We start from the raw sequence: 20772 nt of genomic DNA, 5'->3' as shown, positions 1-20772 counted from the left end.
GATAACATATTCTAAACTGTCAGGGGTGTAGGATGCATTTTTCGTGCCCAAAATATTTTTGGGAATTTCAGTGGTCTAGAATGCGGGTTAATGCCCCTTTCGGGCTGCAAATGTTTTTGGGACATTCAGAGCTCTCTGGCACAGTGTTTGGGCCACCAACATTTTCTGGACTTTAGGGGGGTCTAGGATGCCTGTAAACCCCTTTTTTGGGCCTCCAAAGATTTCAACATTTTTGCAGGCCTAAGATGCATTCTAAGGCCTTTTTTGGGCTAATAACATATTCTAAACTGCCAGAGGTGTAGGATGCATTATTCGTGCCCAAAATATTTTTGGGAATTTCAGTGGTCTAGAATGCGGGTTAATGCCGCTATCAGGCTGCAAATGTTTTTGGGTCATTCAGAGCTCTCTGACACAGTTTTTGGCCACAAACATTTGCTGGACTTTAGGGGGTCTAAGATGCCTGTAAACCCCTTTTTTGGGCCTCCAAAGTTTTCAACATTTTTGCAGGCCTAAGATGCATTTTAAGGCCTTTTTTGGGCTGCTAACATATTCTGAACTTTCAGGGGTGTAGGATGCATTTTTCGTGCCCAAAATATTTTTGGGAATTTCAGTGGTCTAGGATGCAGGTTAATGCCCCTTTCGGGCTGCAAATGTTTTTGGGACATTCAGAACTCTCTGGGGACAGTTTTTGGGCCAACCAAATTTTCTGGACTTTAGGGAGTCTATGATGCCTGTAAACCCCTTATTTGGGCCTACAAAGTTTTCAACATTTTTGCAGCCCTAAGATGCATTCTAAGGCCTTTTTTGGGATGATAACATATTCTAAACTGTCAGGGGTGTAGGATGCATTTTTCGTGCCCAAAATATTTTTGGGAATTTCAGTGGTCTAGAATGCGGGTTAATGTCCCTTTCAGGCTGCAAATGTTTTTGGGACATTCAGAGCTCTCTGGCACAGTTTTTGGGCCACCAACATTTTCTGGACTTTAGGGGGGTCTAGGATGCCTGTAAACGCCTTTTTTCGGCCTCTAAAGTTTTCAATATTTCTGCAGGCCTAAGATGCATTTTAAGGTCTTTTTTGGGCTGCTAACATATTCTGAACTTTCTGGGGTGTTAGATGCATTTTTCGTGCCCAAAATATTTTTGGGAATTTCAGTGGACTAGGATGCAGGTTAATGCCCCTTTCGGGCTGCAAATGTTTTTGGGACATTCAGAGCTCTCTGGCACAGTGTTTGGGCCACCAACATTTTCTGGACTTTAGGGGGTCTAGGATGCCTGTAAACCCCTTTTTTGGGCATCCAAAGTTTTCAACATTTTTGCAGGGCTAAAATGCATTTTAAGGCCTTTTTTGAGATGCCAACATATTCTGAACTTTCAGGGCTGTAGGATGTATTTTTCGTGCCCAAAATATTTTTGGGAATTTAAGTGGTCTAGTATGCAGGTTAATGCCACTTTCGGGCTGCTAATGTTTTTGGGACATTCAGAGCTCTCTGGCACAGTTTTTGGGCCACCAACATTTTCTGGACTTTAGGGGGGTCTAGGATGCCTGAAAACCCCTTTTTTGGGCCTCTAAAGTTTTCAATATTTTTGCAGGCCTAAAATGCATTTTAAGGTCTTTTTTGGGCTGCTAAAATATTCTGAACTTTCTGGGGTGTAGGATGCATTTTTCGTGCCCAAAATATTTTTGGGAATTTCAATGGTCTAGAATGTGGGTTAATGCCGCTATCAGGCTGCAAATGTTTTTGGGACATTCAGAGCTCTCTGACACAGTTTTTGGCCACCATCATTTGCTGGACTTTAGGGGGTCTAGGGTGCCTGTAAACCCCTTTTTTGGGCCTCCAAAGTTTTTTAACATTTTTGCAGGCCTAAGATGCATTTTAAGGCCTTTTTTGGGATGCCAACATATTCTGAACTTTCTGGGGTGTAGGATGCATTTTTCGTGCACAAGATATTTTTGGGAATTTCAGTGGTCTAGGATGCGGGTTAATGCCCCTTTCGGGCTGCAAATGTTTTTCGGACATTCAGAGCTCTCTGGGACAGTTTTTGGCCACCAACATTTGCTGGACTTTACGGGGTCTAGGATGCCTGTAAACCCCTTTTTTGGGCCTCCAAAGTTTTTAACATTTTTGCAGGCCTATGATGCATTTTAAGGCCTTTTTTGGGATGCCAACATATTTTGAACTTTCTGGGGTGTAGGATGCATTTTTCGTGCACAAGATATTTTTGGGAATTTCAGTGGTCTAGGATGCGGGTTAATGCCCCTTTCGGGCTGCAAATGTTTTTGGGACATTCATAGCTCTCTGGCACAGTTTTTGGGCCACCAACATTTTCTGTACTTTAGGGGGTCTAGGATGCCTGTAAACCCCTTTTTTGGGCCTCCAAAGTTTTCAACATTTTTGCAGGCCTAAAATGCATTCTAAGGCCTTTTTTTGGCTGCTAACATATTCTGAACTTTCAGGGGTGTAGGATGCATTTTTCGTTCCCAGAATATTTTTGGGAATTTCAATGGTCTAGGATGCGGGTTAATTCCCCTTTCGGGCTGCACATTTTTCAGACATTCAGAGCTCTCTGGCACAGTTTTTGGCCACCAACATTTGCTGGACTTTAGGGGGTCTAGGATGCCTGTAAACCCCTTTTTTGGGCCTCCAAAGTGATTAACATTTTTGCAGGCCTAAAATACATTTTAAGGCCTTTTTTGGGATGCCAACATATTCTGAACTTTCTGGTGTGTAGGATGCATTTTTCGTGCCAAAAATATTTTTGGGAATTTCAGTGGTCTAGAATGCGGGTTAATGCCCCTTTCGGGATGCAAATGTTTTTTGGACATTCATAGCTCCCTGGCACAGTTTTTGGGCCACCAACATTTTCTGGACTTTAGGGGGTCTAGGATGCCTGTAAACCCCTTTTTTGGGCCTCCAAAGTTTTCAACATTTTTGCAGGCCTAAGATGCATTATAAGACCTTTTTTGGGCTGATAACATATTCTAAACTGCCAGGGGTGTAGGATGCATTTTTCGTGCTCAAAATATTTTTGGGAATTTCAGTGGTCTAGGATGCAGGTTAATGCCCCTTTCGGGCTGCAAATGTTTTTGGGACATTCAGAACTCTCTGGCACAGTTTCTGGGCCAACCACATTTTCTGGACTTTAGGGGGTCTACGATGCCTGTAAACCCCTTTTTTGGGCCTCCAAAGTTTTCAACATTTTTGCAGGCCTAAGATGCATTCTAAGGCCTTTTTTGGGCTGATAACATATTCTAAACTGTCAGGGGTGTAGGATGCATTTTTCGTGCCCAAAATATTTTTGGGAATTTCAGTGGTCTAGAATGCGGGTTAATGTCCCTATCAGGCTGCAAATGTTTTTGGGACATTCAGAGCTCTCTGACACAGTTTTTGGCCACCATCATTTGCTGGATTTTAGGCGGTCTAGGATGCCTGTAAGCCCCTTTTTTGGGCCTCCAAAGTTTTCAACATTTTTGCAGGCCTAAGATGCATTCTAAGGCCTTTTGTGGCTGCTAACATATTCTGAACTTTTAGGGGTGTAGGATGCATTTTTCGTGCCCAAAATATTTTTGGGAATTTCAGTGGTCTAGAATGCGGGTTAATGCCCCTTTCAGGTTGCACATGTTTTTGGGACATTCAGAGCTCTCTGGCACAGTTTTTGGGCCACCAACATTTTCTGGACTTTAGGGGGGTCTAGGATGCCTGTAAACCCCTTTTTTCGGCCTCTAAAGTTTTCAATATTTTTGCAGGCCTAAGATGCATTTTAAGGTCTTTTTTGGGCTGCTAACATATTCTGAACTTTCTGGGGTGTTAGATGCATTTTTCGTGCCCAAAATATTTTTGGGAATTTCAGTGGACTAGGATGCAGGTTAATGCCCCTTTCGGGCTGCAAATGTTTTTGGGACATTCAGAGCTCTCTGGCACAGTGTTTGGGCAACCAACATTTTCTGGACTTTAGGAGTCTAGGATGCCTGTAAACCCCTTTTTGGGCCTCTAAAGTTTTCAATATTTTTGCTGGCCTAAAATGCATTTTAAGGCCTTTTTTGGGCTGTTAACACATTCTGAACTTTCAGGGGTGTAGGATGCATTTTTCGTGCCCAAAATATTTTTGGGAATTTCAGTGGTCTATGATGCAGGTTAATGCCCCTTTCGGGCTGCTAATGTTTTTGGGACATTCAGAGCTCTCTGGCACAGTTTTTGGGCCACCAACATTTTCGGGACTGTCGGGGGGTCTAGGATGCCTGAAAACCCCTTTTTTGGGCCTCTAAAGTTTTCAATATTTTTGCAGGCCTAAAATGCATTTTAAGGTCTTTTTTGGGCTGCTAAAATATTCTGAACTTTCTGGGGTGTAGGATGCATTTTTCGTGCCCAAAATATTTTTGGGAATTTCAGTGGTCTAGAATGTGGGTTAATACCGCTATCAGGCTGCAAATGTTTTTGGGAGATTCAGATCTCTCTGACACAGTTTTTGGCCACCATCATTTGCTGGACTTTAGGGGGTCTAGGATGCCTGTAAACCCCTTTTTTGGGCCTCCAAAGGTTTTAACATTTTTGCAGGCCTAAGATGCATTCTAAGGCCTTTTTTGGGCTAATAACATATTCTAAACTGCCAGGGGTGTAGGATGCATTATTCGTGCCCAAAATATTTTTGGGAATTTCAGTGGTCTAGAATGCGGGTTAATGCCGCTATCAGGCTGCAAATGTTTTTGGGTCATTCAGAGCTCTCTGACACAGTTTTTGGCCACAAACATTTGCTGGACTTTAGGGGGTCTAAGATGCCTGTAAACCCCTTTTTTGGGCCTCCAAAGTTTTCAACATTTTTGCAGGCCTAAGATGCATTTTAAGGCCTTTTTTGGGCTGCTAACATATTCTGAACTTTCAGGGGTGTAGGATGCATTTTTCGTGCCCAATATATTTTTGGGAATTTCAGTGGTCTAGGATGCAGGTTAATGCCCCTTTCGGGCTGCAAATGTTTTTGGGACATTCAGAACTCTCTGGCACAGTTTTTGGGCCAACCAAATTTTCTGGACTTTAGGGAGTCTATGATGCCTGTAAACCCCTTTTTTGGGCCTCCAAAGTTTTCAACATTTTTGCAGGCCTAAGATGCATTCTAAGGCCTTTTTTGGGATGATAACATATTCTAAACTGTCAGGGGTGTAGGATGCATTATTCGTGCCCAAAATATTTTTGGGAATTTCAGTGGTCTAGAATGCGGGTTAATGCCGCTATCAGGCTGCAAATGTTTTTGGGACATTCAGAGCTCTCTGACACAGTTTTTGGCCACGAACATTTGCTGGACTTTAGGGGGTCTAGGATGCCTGTAAACCCCTTTTTTGGGCCTCCAAAGTTTTCAACATTTTTGCAGGCCTAAGATGCATTTTAAGGCCTTTTTTTGGGATGCCAAAATATTCTGAACTTTCAGGGGTGTAGGATGCATTTTTCGTGCCCAAAATATTTTTGGGAATTTCAGTGGTCTAGGATGATGCGGGTTAATGACCCTTTCGGGATGCACATGTTTTTCGGACATTCATAGCTCTCTGGCACAGTTTTTGGGCCACCCACATTTTCTGTACTTTAGGGGGTCTAGGATGCCTGTAAACCCCTTTTTTGGGCCTCTAAAGTTTTCAATATTTTTGCTGGCCTAAGATGAATTTTAAGGCCTTTTTTGGGCTGTTAACACATTCTGAACTTTCTGGGGTGTTAGATGCATTTTTCGTGCCCAAAATATTTTTGGGAATTTCAGTGGACTAGGATGCAGGTTAATGCCCCTTTCGGGCTGCAAATGTTTTTGGGACATTCAGAGCTCTCTGGCACATTGTTTGGGCAACCAACATTTTCTGGACTTTAGGAGTCTAGGATGCCTGTAAACCCCTTTTTGGGCCTCTAAAGTTTTCAATATTTTTGCTGGCCTAAGATGCATTTTAAGGCCTTTTTTGGGATGTTAACACATTCTGAACTTTCAGGGGTGTAGGATGCATTTTTCGTGCCCAAAATATTTTTGGGAATTTCAGTGGTCTATGATGCGGGTTAATGCCCCTTTCGGGCTGCTAATGTTTTTGGGACATTCAGAGCTCTCTGGCACAGTTTTTGGGCCACCAACATTTTCTGGACTGTCGGGGGGTCTAGGATGCCTGAAAACCCCTTTTTGGGCCTCTAAAGTTTTCAATATTTTTGCAGGCCTAAAATGCATTTTAAGGTCTTTTTTGGGCTGCTAAAATATTCTGAACTTTCTGGGGTGTAGGATGCATTTTTCGTGCCCAAAATATTTTTGGGAATTTCAATGGTCTAGAATGTGGGTTAATACCGCTATCAGGCTGCAAATGTTTTTGGGAGATTCAGAGCTCTCTGACACAGTTTTTGGCCACCATCATTTGCTGGACTTTAGGGGGTCTAGGATGCCTGTAAACCCCTTTTTTGGGCCTCCAAAGTTTTTAACATTTTTGCAGGCCTAAGATGCATTCTAAGGCCTTTTTTGGGCTAATAACATATTCTAAACTGCCAGGGGTGTAGGATGCATTATTCGTGCCCAAAATATTTTTGGGAATTTCAGTGGTCTAGAATGCGGGTTAATGCCGCTATCAGGCTGCTAATGTTTTTGGGACATTCAGAGCTCTCTGGCACAGTTTTTGGGCCACCAACATTTTCTGGACTGTCGGGGGGTCTAAGATGCCTGTAAACCCCTTTTTTGGGCCTCCAAAGTTTTCAACATTTTTGCAGGCCTAAGATGCATTTTAAGGCCTTTTTTGGGCTAATAACATATTCTAAACTGTCAGGGGTGTAGGATGCATTTTTCGTGCCCAAAATATTTTTGGGAATTTCAGTGGTCTAGAATGCGGGTTAATGTCCCTTTCAGGCTGCAAATGTTTTTGGGACATGCATTTTAAGGCCTTTTTTGGGATGCCAACATATTTTGAACTTTCTGGAGTGTAGGATGCATTTTTCGTGCACAAGATATTTTTGGGAATTTCAGTGGTCTAGGATGCGGGTTAATGCCCCTTTCGGGCTGCAAATGTTTTTGGGACATTCAGAGCTCTGTGGCTCAGTTTTTGGGCCACCAACATTTTCTGGACTTTAGGAGTCTAGGATGCCTGTAAACCCCGTTTTTGGGCCTCTAAAATTTTCAATATTTTTGCTGGCCTAAGATGCATTTTAAGGCCTTTTTTGGGCTGTTAACACATTCTGAACTTTCAGGGGTGTAGGATGCATTTTTTGAACCCAAAATATTTTTGGGAATTTCAGTGGTCTAGGATGCGGGTTAATGCCCCTTTCGGGCTGCAAATGTTTTTGGGACATTCAGAGCTCTCTGGCACAGTGTTTGGGCCACCAACATTTTCTGGACCTTAGGGGGGTCTAGGATGCCTGTAAACCCCTTTTCTGGGCCTCTAAAGTTTTCAATATTTTTTCAGGCCTAAGATGCATTTTAAGGCTTTTTTTGGCTGCTAACATATTCTGAACTTTCAGGGGTGTAGGATGCATTTTTCGTTCCCAAAATATTTTTGGGAATTTCAATGGTCTAGGATGCGGGTTAATTCCCCTTTCGGGCTGCACATTTTTCAGACATTCAGAGCTCTCTGGCACAGTTTTTGGCCACCAACATTTGCTGGACTTTAGGGGGTCTAGGATGCCTGTAAACCCCTTTTTTGGGCCTCCAAAGTTATTAACATTTTTGCAGGCCTAAAATACATTTTAAGGCCTTTTTTGGGATGCCAACATATTCTGAACTTTCTGGTGTGTAGGACGCATTTTTCGTGCCAAAAATATTTTTGGGAATTTCAGTGGTCTAGAATGCGGGTTAATGCCCCTTTCGGGATGCAAATGTTTTTCGGACATTCATAGCTCTCTGGCACAGTTTTTGGGCCACCAACATTTTCTGTACTTTAGGGGGTCTAGGATGCCTGTAAACCCCTTTTTTGGGCCTGCAAAGTTTTCAACATTTTTGCAGGCCTAAGATGCATTCTAAGGCCTTTTTTGGGCTGATAACATATTCTAAACTGTCAGGGGTGTAGGATGCATTATTCGTGCCCAAAATATTTTTGGGAATTTCAGTGGTCTAGAATGCGGGTTAATGCCGCTATCAGGCTGCAAATGTTTTTGGGACATTCAGAGCTCTCTGACACAGTTTTTGGCCACGAACATTTGCTGGACTTTAGGGGGTCTAGGATGCCTGTAAACCCCTTTTTTGGGCCTCCAAAGTTTTCAACATTTTTGCAGGCCTAAGATGCATTTTAAGGCCTTTTTTTGGGATGCCAAAATATTCTGAACTTTCAGGGGTGTAGGATGCATTTTTCGTGCCCAAAATATTTTTGGGAATTTCAGTGGTCTAGGATGCGGGTTAATGCGCCTTTCGGGATGCACATGTTTTTCGGACATTCATAGCTCTCTGGCACAGTTTTTGGGCCACCCACATTTTCTGTACTTTAGGGGGTCTAGGATGCATGTAAACCCCTTTTTTGGGCCTCTAAAGTTTTCAATATTTTTGCTGGCCTAAGATGCATTTTAAGGCCTTTTTTGGGCTGTTAACACATTCTGAACTTTCAGGGGTGTAGGATGCATTTTTCGAACCCAAAATATTTTTGGGAATTTCAGTGGGCTAGGATGCGGGTTAATACCCCTTTTGGGCTGCAAATGTTTTTGGGACATTCAGAGCTCTCTGGCACATTTTTTGAGCCACCAACAATTTCTGGACTTTAGGGGGGTCTAGTATGCCTGTAAACCCCTTTTTTGGGCGTCTAAAGTTTTCAATATTTTTGCAGGCCTAAGATGCATTTTAAGGTCTTTTTTGGGCTGCTAACATATTCTGAACTTTCTGGGGTGTTGGATGCATTTTTCGTGCCCAAAATATTTTTGGGAATTTCAGTGGTCTAGGATGCGGGTTAATGCCCCTTTCGGGCTGCAAATGTTTTTGGGACATTCAGAGTTCTCTGGCACAGTGTTTGGGCCACCAACATTTTCTGGACTTTAGGGGGGTCTAGGATGCCTGTAAACCCCTTCTTTGGGCCTCCAAAGTTTTCAACATTTTTGCAGGCCTAAGATGCATTCTAAGGCCCTTTTTGGGCTGATAACATATTCTAAACTGTCAGGGGTGTAGGATGCATTTTTCGTGCCCAAAATATTTTTGGAAATTTCAGTGGTGTTGGATGCGGGTTAATGCCCCTTTCGAGCTGCAAACGTCTTTGGGACATTCAGAGCTCAATGGCAGAGTTTTTGGGCCACCAACATTTTCTGGACTTTAGGGGGTCTAGGATGCCTGTAAACCCCTTTTTTGGGCCTCCAAAGTTTTCAACATTTTTGCAGGCCTAAGATGCATTATAAGACCTTTTTTGGGCTGATAACATATTCTAAACTGCCAGGGGTGTAGTATGCATTTTTCGTGCTCAAAATATTTTTGGGAATTTCAGTGGTCTAGGATGCAGGTTAATGCCCCTTTCGGGCTGCAAATGTTTTTGGGACATTCAGAACTCTCTGGCACAGTTTTTGGGCCAACCACATTTTCTGGACTTTATGGGGTCTACGATGCCTGTAAACCCCTTTTTTGGGCCTCCAAAGTTTTCAACATTTTTGCAGGCCTAAGATGCATTCTAAGGCCTTTTTTGGGCTGATAACATATTCTAAACTGTCAGGGGTGTAGGATGCATTTTTCGTGCCCAAAATATTTTTGGGAATTTCAGTGGTCTAGAATGCGGGTTAATGTCCCTATCAGGCTGCAAATGTTTTTGGGACATTCAGAGCTCTCTGACACAGTTTTTGGCCACCATCATTTGCTGGATTTTAGGCGGTCTAGGATGCCTGTAAGCCGCTTTTTTGGGCCTCCAAAGTTTTCAACATTTTTGCAGGCCTAAGATGCATTCTAAGGCCTTTTGTGGCTGCTAACATATTCTGAACTTTTAGGGGTGTAGGATGCATTTTTCGTGCCCAAAATATTTTTGGGAATTTCAGTTGTCTAGAATGCGGGTTAATGCCCCTTTCAGGTTGCACATGTTTTTCGGACATTCAGAGCTCTCTGGCACAGTTTTTGGGCCACCAACATTTTCTGGACTTTAGGGGGGTCTAGGATGCCTGTAAACCCCTTCTTTGGGCCTCCAAAGTTTTCAACATTTTTGCAGGCCTAAGATGCATTCTAAGGCCCTTTTTGGGCTGATAACATATTCTAAACTGTCAGGGGTGTAGGATGCATTTTTCGTGCCCAAAATATTTTTGGAAATTTCAGTGGTGTTGGATGCGGGTTAATGCCCCTTTCGAGCTGCAAACGTCTTTGGGACATTCAGAGCTCAATGGCAGAGTTTTTGGGCCACCAACATTTTCTGGACTTTAGGGGGTCTAGGATGCCTGTAAACCCCTTTTTTGGGCCTCCAAAGTTTTCAACATTTTTGCAGGCCTAAGATGCATTATAAGACCTTTTTTGGGCTGATAACATATTCTAAACTGCCAGGGGTGTAGTATGCATTTTTCGTGCTCAAAATATTTTTGGGAATTTCAGTGGTCTAGGATGCAGGTTAATGCCCCTTTCGGGCTGCAAATGTTTTTGGGACATTCAGAACTCTCTGGCACAGTTTTTGGGCCAACCACATTTTCTGGACTTTATGGGGTCTACGATGCCTGTAAACCCCTTTTTTGGGCCTCCAAAGTTTTCAACATTTTTGCAGGCCTAAGATGCATTCTAAGGCCTTTTTTGGGCTGATAACATATTCTAAACTGTCAGGGGTGTAGGATGCATTTTTCGTGCCCAAAATATTTTTGGGAATTTCAGTGGTCTAGAATGCGGGTTAATGTCCCTATCAGGCTGCAAATGTTTTTGGGACATTCAGAGCTCTCTGACACAGTTTTTGGCCACCATCATTTGCTGGATTTTAGGCGGTCTAGGATGCCTGTAAGCCGCTTTTTTGGGCCTCCAAAGTTTTCAACATTTTTGCAGGCCTAAGATGCATTCTAAGGCCTTTTGTGGCTGCTAACATATTCTGAACTTTTAGGGGTGTAGGATGCATTTTTCGTGCCCAAAATATTTTTGGGAATTTCAGTTGTCTAGAATGCGGGTTAATGCCCCTTTCAGGTTGCACATGTTTTTCGGACATTCAGAGCTCTCTGGCACAGTTTTTGGGCCACCAACATTTTCTGGACTTTAGGGGGGTCTAGGATGCCTGTAAACCCCTTTTTTCGGCCTCTAAAGTTTTCAATATTTTTGCAGGCCTAAGATGCATTTTAAGGTCTTTTTTGGGCTGCTAACATATTCTGAACTTTCTGGGGTGTTAGATGCATTTTTCGTGCCCAAAATATTTTTGGGAATTTCAGTGGACTAGGATGCAGGTTAATGCCCCTTTCGGGCTGCAAATGTTTTTGGGACATTCAGAGCTCTCTGGCACAGTGTTTGGGCAACCAACATTTTCTGGACTGTCGGGGGGTCTAGGATGCCTGAAAACCCCTTTTTGGGCCTCTAAAGTTTTCAATATTTTTGCTGGCCTAAGATGCATTTAAAGGCCTTTTTTGGGCTGTTAACACATTCTGAACTTTCAGGGGTGTAGGATGCATTTTTCGTGCCCAAAATATTTTTGGGAATTTCAGTGGTCTATGATGCGGGTTAATGCACCTTTCGGGCTGCTAATGTTTTTGGGACATTCAGAGCTCTCTGGCACAGTTTTTGGCCCACCAACATTTTCTGGACTGTCGGGGGGTCTAGGATGCCTGAAAACCCCTTTTTTGGGCCTCTAAAGTTTTCAACATTTTTGCAGGCCTAAGATGCATTCTAAGGCCTTTTTTGGGCTAACATTTCTGAACTTTCAGGGGTGTAGGATGCATTTTTCGTGCCAAAATTATTTTTGGGAATTTCAGTGGTCTAGGATGCGGGTTAATGCCCCTTTCAGGCTGCAAATGTTTTTGGGACATTCAGAGCTCGCTGACACAGTTTATGGGGCCACCAACATTTTCTGGACTTTAGTGGGGTCTAGGATTCCTATAAACCCTTTTTTGGGCCTCTAAAGTTTTCAATATTTTTTCAGGCCTAAGATGCATTTTAAGGTCTTTTTTGGGCTGCTAACACATTCTGAACTTTCGTGGGTGTAGGATGCATTTTTCGTGCCCAAAATAATTTTTGGAATTTCAGTGGTCTAGGATGCGGGTTAATGCCCCTTTCAGGTTGCAAATGTTTTGGGACATTCAGAGCTCTCTGACACAGTTTTTGGTCCACCAACATTTTCTGGACTTTAGGGGGTCTAGGATGCCTGTAAACCCCTTTTTTGGGCCTCCAAAGTTTTCAACATTTTTTCAGGCCTAAGATGCATTTTAAGGCCTTTTTTGGGATGCCAACATATTCTGAACTTTCTGGGGTGTAGGATGCATTTTTCGTGCACAAGATATGTTTGGGAATTTCAGTGGTCTAGGATGCGGGTTAATGCCCCTTTCGGGCTGCAAATGTTTTTCGGACATTCAGAGTTCTCTGGCACAGTTTTTGGCCACCATCATTTGCTGGACTTTAGGGGGTCTAGGATGCCTGTAAACCCCTTTTTTGGGCCTCCAAAGTTTTCAACATTTTTGCAGGCCTAAAATGCATGCTAAGGCCTTTTTTGGGCTGATAACATATTCTAAACTGTCAGGGGTGTAGGATGCATTTTTCGTGCCCAAAATATTTTTGGGAATTTCAGTGGTCTAGAATGCGGGATAATGCCCCTTTCAGGCTGCAAATGTTTTTGGGACATTCAGAGCTCTGTGGCTCAGTTTTTGGGCCACCAACACTTTCTGGACTTTAGGAGTCTAGGATGCCTGTAAACCCCTTTTTTGGGCCTCTAAAATTTTCAATATTTTTGCTGGCCTAAGAAGCATTTTAAGGCCTTTTTTGGGCTGCTAACACATTCTGAACTTTCAGGGGTGTAGGATGCATTTTTGAACCCAAAATATTTTTGGGAATTTCAGTGGTCTAGGATGCGGGTTAATGCCCCTTTCGGGCTGCAAATGTTTTTGGGACATTCAGAGCTCTCTGGCACAGTGTTTGGGCCACCAACATTTTCTGGACTTTAGGGGGGTCTAGGATGCCTGTAAACCCCTTTTCTGGGCCTCTAAAGTTTTCAATATTTTTGCAGGCCTAAGATGCATTTTAAGGCTTTTTTTGGCTGCTAACATATTCTGAACTTTCAGGGATGTAGGATGCATTTTTCGTGCCCAAAATATTTTTGGGAATTTCAATGGTCTAGGATGCGGGTTAATTCCCCTTTCGGGCTGCACATTTTTCGGACATTCAGAGCTCTCTGGCACAGTTTTTGGCCACCAACATTTGCTGGACTTTAGGGGGTCTAGGATGCATGTAAACCCCTTTTTTGGGCCTCCAAAGTTATTAACATTTTTGCAGGCCTAAAATACATTTTAAGGCCTTTTTTGGGATGCCAACATATTCTGAACTTTCTGGTGTGTAGGATGCATTTTTCGTGCCAAAAATATTTTTGGGAATTTCAGTGGTCTAGAATGCGGGTTAATGGCCCTTTTCTGGATGCAAATGTTTTTCGGACATTCATAGCTCTCTGGCACAGTTTTTGGGCAACCAACATTTTCTGAACTTTAGGGGGTCTAGGATGTCTGTAAACCCCTTTTTTGGGCCTGCAAAGTTTTCAACATTTTTGCAGGCCTAAGATGCATTCTAAGGCCTTTTTTGGGCTAACATTTCTGAACTTTCAGGGGTGTAGGATGCATTTTTCGTGCCAAATTATTTTTGGGAATTTCAGTGGTCTAGGATGCGGGTTAATGCCCCTTTCAAGCTGCAAATATTTTTGGGACATTCAGAGCTCGCTGACACAGTTTATGGGGCCACCAACATTTTCTGGACTTTAGTGGGGTCTAGGATTCCTATAAACCCTTTTTTGGGCCTCTAAAGTTTTCAATATTTTTTCAGGCCTAAGATGCATTTTAAGGTCTTTTTTGGGCTGCTAACACATTCTGAACTTTCGTGGGTGTAGGATGCATTTTTCGTGCCCAAAATAATTTTCGGAATTTCAGTGGTCTAGGATGCGGGTTAATGCCCCTTTCAGTTTGCAAATGTTTTGGGACATTCAGAGCTCTCTGACACAGTTTTTGGTCCACCAACATTTTCTGGACTTTAGGGGGTCTAGGATGCCTGTAAACCCCTTTTTTGGGCCTCCAAAGTTTTCAACATTTTTTCAGGCCTAAGATGCATTTTAAGGCCTTTTTTGGGATGCCAACATATTCTGAACTTTCTGGGGTGTAGGATGCATTTTTCGTGCACAAGATATTTTTGGGAATTTCAGTGGTCTAGGATGCGGGTTAATGCCCCTTTCGGGCTGCAAATGTTTTTCGGACATTCAGAGCTCTCTGGCACAGTTTTTGGCCACCATCATTTGCTGGACTTTAGGGGGTCTAGGATGCCTGTAAACCCTTTTTTTGGGCCTCCAAAGTTTTTAACATTTTTGCAGGCCTAAAATGCATTCTAAGGCCTTTTTTGGGCTGATAACATATTCTAAACTGTCAGGGGTGTAGGATGCATTTTTCGTGCCCAAAATATTTTTGGGAATTTCAGTGGTCTAGAATGCGGGTTAATGCCCCTTTCAGGCTGCAAATGTTTTTGGGACATTCAGAGCTCTGTGGCTCAGTTTTTGGGCCACCAACATTTTCTGGACTTTAGGAGTCTAGGATGCCTGTAAACCCCTTTTTTGGGCCTCTAAAATTTTCAATATTTTTGCTGGCCTAAGAAGCATTTTAAGGCCTTTTTTGGGCTGCTAACACATTCTGAACTTTCAGGGGTGTAGGATGCATTTTTGAACCCAAAATATTTTTGGCAATTTCAGTGGTCTAGGATGCGGGTTAATGCCCCTTTCGGGCTGCAAATGTTTTTGGGACATTCAGAGCTCTCTGGCACAGTGTTTGGGCCACCAACATTTTCTGGACTTTAGGGGGGTCTAGGATGCCTGTAAACCCCTTTTCTGGGCCTCTAAAGTTTTCAATATTTTTGCAGGCCTAAGATGCATTTTAAGGCTTTTTTTGGCTGCTAACATATTCTGAACTTTCAGGGGTGTAGGATGCATTTTTCGTGCCCAAAATATTTTTGGGAATTTCAATGGTCTAGGATGCGGGTTAATTCCCCTTTCGGGCTGCACATTTTTCGGACATTCAGAGCTCTCTGGCACAGTTTTTGGCCACCAACATTTGCTGGACTTTAGGGGGTCTAGGATGCCTGTAAACCCCTTTTTTGGGCCTCCAAAGTTATTAACATTTTTGCAGGCCTAAAATACATTTTAAGGCCTTTTTTGGGATGCCAACATATTCTGAACTTTCTGGTGTGTAGGATGCATTTTTCGTGCCAAAAATATTTTTGGGAATTTCAGTGGTCTAGAATGCGGGTTAATGGCCCTTTTCTGGATGCAAATGTTTTTCGGACATTCATAGCTCTCTGGCACAGTTTTTGGGCCACCAACATTTTCTGAACTTTAGGGGGTCTAGGATGTCTGTAAACCCCTTTTTTGGGCCTGCAAAGTTTTCAACATTTTTGCAGGCCTAAGATGCATTCTAAGGCCTTTTTTGGGCTAACATTTCTGAACTTTCAGGGGTGTAGGATGCATTTTTCGTGCCAAAATTATTTTTGGGAATTTCAGGGGTCTAGGATGTGGGTTAATGCCCCTATCAGGCTGCAAATGTTTTTGGGACATTCAGAGCTCTCTGACACAGTTTTTGGCCACCATCATTTGCTGGACTTTAGGGGGTCTAGGATGCCTGTAAACCCCTTTTTTGGGCCTCCAAAGTTTTCAACATTTTTGCAGGCCTAAGATGCATTTTAAGACCTTTTTTGGGCTGCTAACATATTCTGAACTTATGGGGTGTAGGATGCATATTTCGTGCCCAAAATATTTTTGGGCATTTCAGTGGTCTAGGACGCGGGTTAATGCCCTTTTCAGGCTGCTAATGTTTTTGGGACATTCAGAGCTCTCTGACAAAGATTTTGGACCAACAACATTTTCTGGACTTTAGGGGGTCTAGGATGCCTGTAAACCCCTTTTTTGGGCCTCCAAAGTTTTCAACATTTTTGCCAGCCTAAGATGCATTCTAAGGCCTTTTTTGGGCTGATAACATATTCTAAACTGTCAAGGGTGTAGGATGCATTATTCGTGCCCAAAATATTTTTGGGAATTTCAGTGGTCTAGAATGCGGGTTAATGCTGCTATCAGGCTGCAAATGTTTTTGGGACATTCAGAGCTCTCCGACACAGTTTTTGGCCACGAACATTTGCTGGACTTTAGGGGGTCTAGGATGCCTGTAAACCCCTTTTTTGGGCCTCCAAAGTTTTCAACATTTTTGCAGGCCTAAGATGCATTCTAAGGCCTTTTTTGGGCTGATAACATATTCTAAACTGTCAGGGGTGTAGGATGCATTTTTAGTGCCCAAAATATTTTTGGGAATTTCAGTGGTCTGGGATGCGGGTTAATGCCCCTTTCAGGTTGCAAACGTTTTTGGGACATTCAGAGCTCTGTGTCTCAGTTTTTGGGCCACCAACATTTTCTGGACTTTAGGAGTCTAGGATGCCTGTAAACCCCTTTTTTGGGCCTCTAAAGTTTTCAATATTTTTGCTGGCCTAAGATGCATTTTAAGGCCTTTTTTGGGCTAACACATTCTGAACTTTCAGGGGTGTAGGATGCATTTTTCGAACCCAAAATATTTTTGGGAATTTCAGTGGGCTAGGATGCGGGTTAATACCCCTTTTGGGCTGCAAATGTTTTTGGGACATTAGAAGCTCTCTGGCACAGTTTTTGAGCCACCAACATTTTCTGGACTTTAGGGGGGTCTAGTATGCCTGTAAACCCCTTTTTTGGGCCTCTAAAGTTTTCAATATTTTTGCAGGCCTAAGATGCATTTTAAGGTCTTTTTTGGGCTGCTAACATATTCTGAACTTTCTGGGGTGTTAGATGCATTTTTCGTGCCCAAAATATTTTTGGGAATTTCAGTGGTCTAGGATGCGGGTTAATGCCCCTTTCGGGCTGCAAATGTTTTTGGGACATTCAGAGTTCTCTGGCACAGTGTTTGGGCCACCAACATTTTCTGGACTTTAGGGGGGTCTAGGATGCCTGTAAACCCCTTCTTTGGGCCTCCAAAGTTTTCAACATTTTTGCAGGCCTAAGATGCATTCTAAGGCCTTTTTTGGGCTGATAACATATTCTAAACTGTCAGGGGTGTAGGATGCATTTTTCGTGCCCAAAATATTTTTGGGAATTTCAGTGGTCTAGAATGCGGGTTAATGTCCCTATCAGGCTGCAAATGTTTTTGGGACATTCAGAGCTCTCTGACACAGTTTTTGGCCACCATCATTTGCTGGACTTTAGGCTGTCTAGGATGCCTGTAAGCCCCTTTTTTGGGCCTCCAAAGTTTTCAACATTTTTGCAGGCCTAAGATGCATTCTAAGGCCTTTTGTGGCTGCTAACATATTCTAAACTGTCAGGGGTGTAGGATGCATTTTTCGTGCCCAAAATATTTTTGGGAATTTCAGTGGTCTAGAATGCGGTTTAATGTCCCTTTCAGGTTGCAAATGTTTTTGGGACATTCAGAGCTCTCTGGCACAGTTTTTGGGCCACCAACATTTTCTGGACTTTAGGGGGTCTAGGATGCCTGTAAACCCCTTTTTTCGGCCTCTAAAGTTTTCAATATTGTTGCAGGCCTAAGATGCATTTTAAGGTCTTTTTTGGGCTGCTAACATATTCTGAACTTTCTGGGGTGTTAGATGCATTTTTCGTGCCCAAAATATTTTTGGGAATTTCAGTGGACTAGGATGCAGGTTAATGCCCCTTTCGGGCTGCAAATGTTTTTGGGACATTCAGAGCTCTCTGGCACAGTGTTTGGGCAACCAACATTTTCTGGACTTTAGGAGTCTAGGATGCCTGTAAACCCCTTTTTTGGGTCTCTAAAGTTTACAATATTTTTGCTGGCCTAAGATGCATTTTAAGGCCTTTTTTGGGCTTTTAACACATTCTGAACTTTCAGGGGTGTAGGATGCATTTTTCGTGCCCAAAATATTTTTGGGAATTTCAGTGGTCTAGGATGCGGGTTAATGCCCCTTTCGGGCTGCAAATGTTTTTGGGACATTCAGAGCTCTCTGGCACAGTGTTTGGGCCACCAACATTTTCTGGACTTTAGGGGGGTCTAGGATGCCTGTAAACCCCTTTTTTGGGCCTCCAAAGTTTTCAACATTTTTGCAGGCCTAAGATGCATTCTAAGGCCTTTTTTGGGCTGATAACATATTCTAAACTGTCAGGGGTGTAGGATGCATTTTTCGTGCCCAAAATATTTTTGGGAATTTCAGTAGTCTAGAATGCGGGTTAATGTCCCTATCAGGCTGCAAATGTTTTTGGGACATTCGGAGCTCTCTGACACAGTTTTTGGCCACCATCATTTGCTGGACTTTAGGCGTTCTACGATGCCTGTAAACCCCTTTTTGGGCCTCCAAAGTTTTCAACATTTTTGCAGGCCTAAGATGCATTTTAAGACCTTTTTTGGGCTGCTAACATATTCTGAACTTATGGGGTGTAGGATGCATTTTTCGTGCCCAAAATATTTTTGGGCATTTCAGTGGTCTAGTATGCGGATTAATGCCCCTTTCAGGTTGCTAATGTTTTTGGGACATTCAGAGCTCTCTGACAAAGATTTTGGACCAACAACATTTTCTGGACTTTATGGGGTCTAGGATGCCTGTAAACCCCTTTTTTGGGCCTCCAATGTTTTCAACATTTTTGCAGGCCTAAGATGCATTTTAAGGCCTTTTTTGGGCTGATAACATACTCTGAACTTTCAGGGGTGTAGGATGCATTTTTCGTGCCCAAAATATTTTTTGGAATTTAAGTAGTCTAGAATGTAGGTTAATGCCCCTATCAGGCTGCAAATGTTTTTGGGACATTCAGAGCTCTCTGACACAGTTTTTGGCCACCATCATTTGCTGGACTTTAGGGGGTCTAGGATGCCTGTAAACCCCTTTTTTGGGCCTCCAAAGTTTTCAACATTTTTGCAGGCCTAAAATGTATTCTAAGGCCTTTTTTGGGCTGATAACATATTCTAAACTGTCAGGGGTGTAGGATGCATTTTTCGTGACCAAAATATTTTTGGGAATTTAAGTAGTCTAGAATGTAGGTTAATGCCCCTATCAGGCTGCAAATGTTTTTGGGACATTCAGAGCTCTCTGACACAGTTTTTGGCCACCATCATTTGCTGGACTTTAGGGGGTCTAGGATACCTGTAAACCCCTTTTTTGGGCCTCCAAAGTTTTCAACATTTTTGCAGGCATAAAATGTATTCTAAGGCCTTTTTTGGGCTGATAACATATTCTAAACTGTCAGGGGTGTAGGATGCATTTTTCGTGCCCAAAATATTTTTGGGAATTTCAGTAGTCTAGAATGCGGGTTAATGTCCCTATCAGGCTGCAAATGTTTTTGGGACATTCAGAGCTCTCTGACACAGTTTTTGGCCACCATCATTTGCTGGACTTTAGGCGTTCTAGGATGCCTGTAAACCCCTTTTTGGGCCTCCAAAGTTTTCAACATTTTTGCAGGCCTAAGATGCATTTTAAGACCTTTTTTGGGCTGCTAACATATTCTGAATTTATGGGGTGTAGGATGCATTTTTCGTGCCCAAAATATTTTTGGGCATTTCAGTGGTCTAGGATGCAGGTTAATGCCCCTTTCAGGCTGCTAATGTTTTTGGGACATTCAGAGCTCTCTGACAAAGATTTTGGACCAACAACATTTTCTGGACTTTATGGGGTCTAGGATGCCTGTAAACCCCTTTTTTGGGCCTCCAAAGTTTTCAACATTTTTGCAGGCCTAAGATGCATTTTAAGGCCTTTTTTTGGGATGGCAAAATATTCTGAACTTTCAGGGGTGTAGGATGCATTTTTCGTGCCCAAAATATTTTTGGGAATTTCAGTGGTCTAGGATGCGGGCTAATGCCCCTATCAGGCTGCAAATGTTTTTGGGACATTCAGAGCTCTCTGACACAGTTTTTGGCCACCATCATTTGCTGGACTTTAGGGGGTCTAGGATACCTGTAAACCCCTTTTTTGGGCCTCCAAAGTTTTCAACATTTTTGCAGGCCTAAAATGTATTCTAAGGCCTTTTTTGGGCTGATAACATATTCTAAACTGTCAGGGGTGTAGGATGCATTTTTCGTGCCCAAAATATTTTTGGGAATTTCAGTAGTCTAGAATGCGGGTTAATGTCCCTATCAGGCTGCAAATGTTTTTGGGACATTCAGAGCTCTCTGACACAGTTTTTGGCCACCATCATTTGCTGGACTTTAGGCGTTCTAGGATGCCTGTAAACCCCTTTTTGGGCCTCCAAAGTTTTCAACATTTTTGCAGGCCTAAGATGCATTTTAAGACCTTTTTTGGGCTGCTAACATATTCTGAACTTATGGGGTGTAGGATGCATTTTTCGTGCCCAAAATATTTTTGGGCATTTCAGTGGTCTAGGATGCAGGTTAATGCCCCTTTCAGGCTGCTAATGTTTTTGGGACATTCAGAGCTCTCTGACAAAGATTTTGGACCAACAACATTTTCTGGACTTTATGGGGTCTAGGATGCCTGTAAAGCCCTTTTTTGGGCCTCCAAAGTTTTCAACATTTTTGCAGGCCTAAGATGCATTTTAAGGCCTTTTTTTGGGATGGCAAAATATTCTGAACTTTCAGGGGTGTAGGATGCATTTTTCGTGCCCAAAATATTTTTGGGAATTTCAGTGGTCTAGGATGCGGGTTAATGCCCCTTTCGGGATGCAAATGTTTTTCGGACATTCATAGCTCTCTGGCACAGTTTTTG

This window comes from Ambystoma mexicanum, chromosome 14, assembly GCF_040938575.1.
Source record: "Ambystoma mexicanum isolate Mex_15411 chromosome 14, UKY_AmexF1_1, whole genome shotgun sequence".
Classification (NCBI taxonomy): Eukaryota; Metazoa; Chordata; class Amphibia; order Caudata; family Ambystomatidae; genus Ambystoma; species Ambystoma mexicanum.
This window is presented reverse-complemented; position numbering follows the sequence as displayed.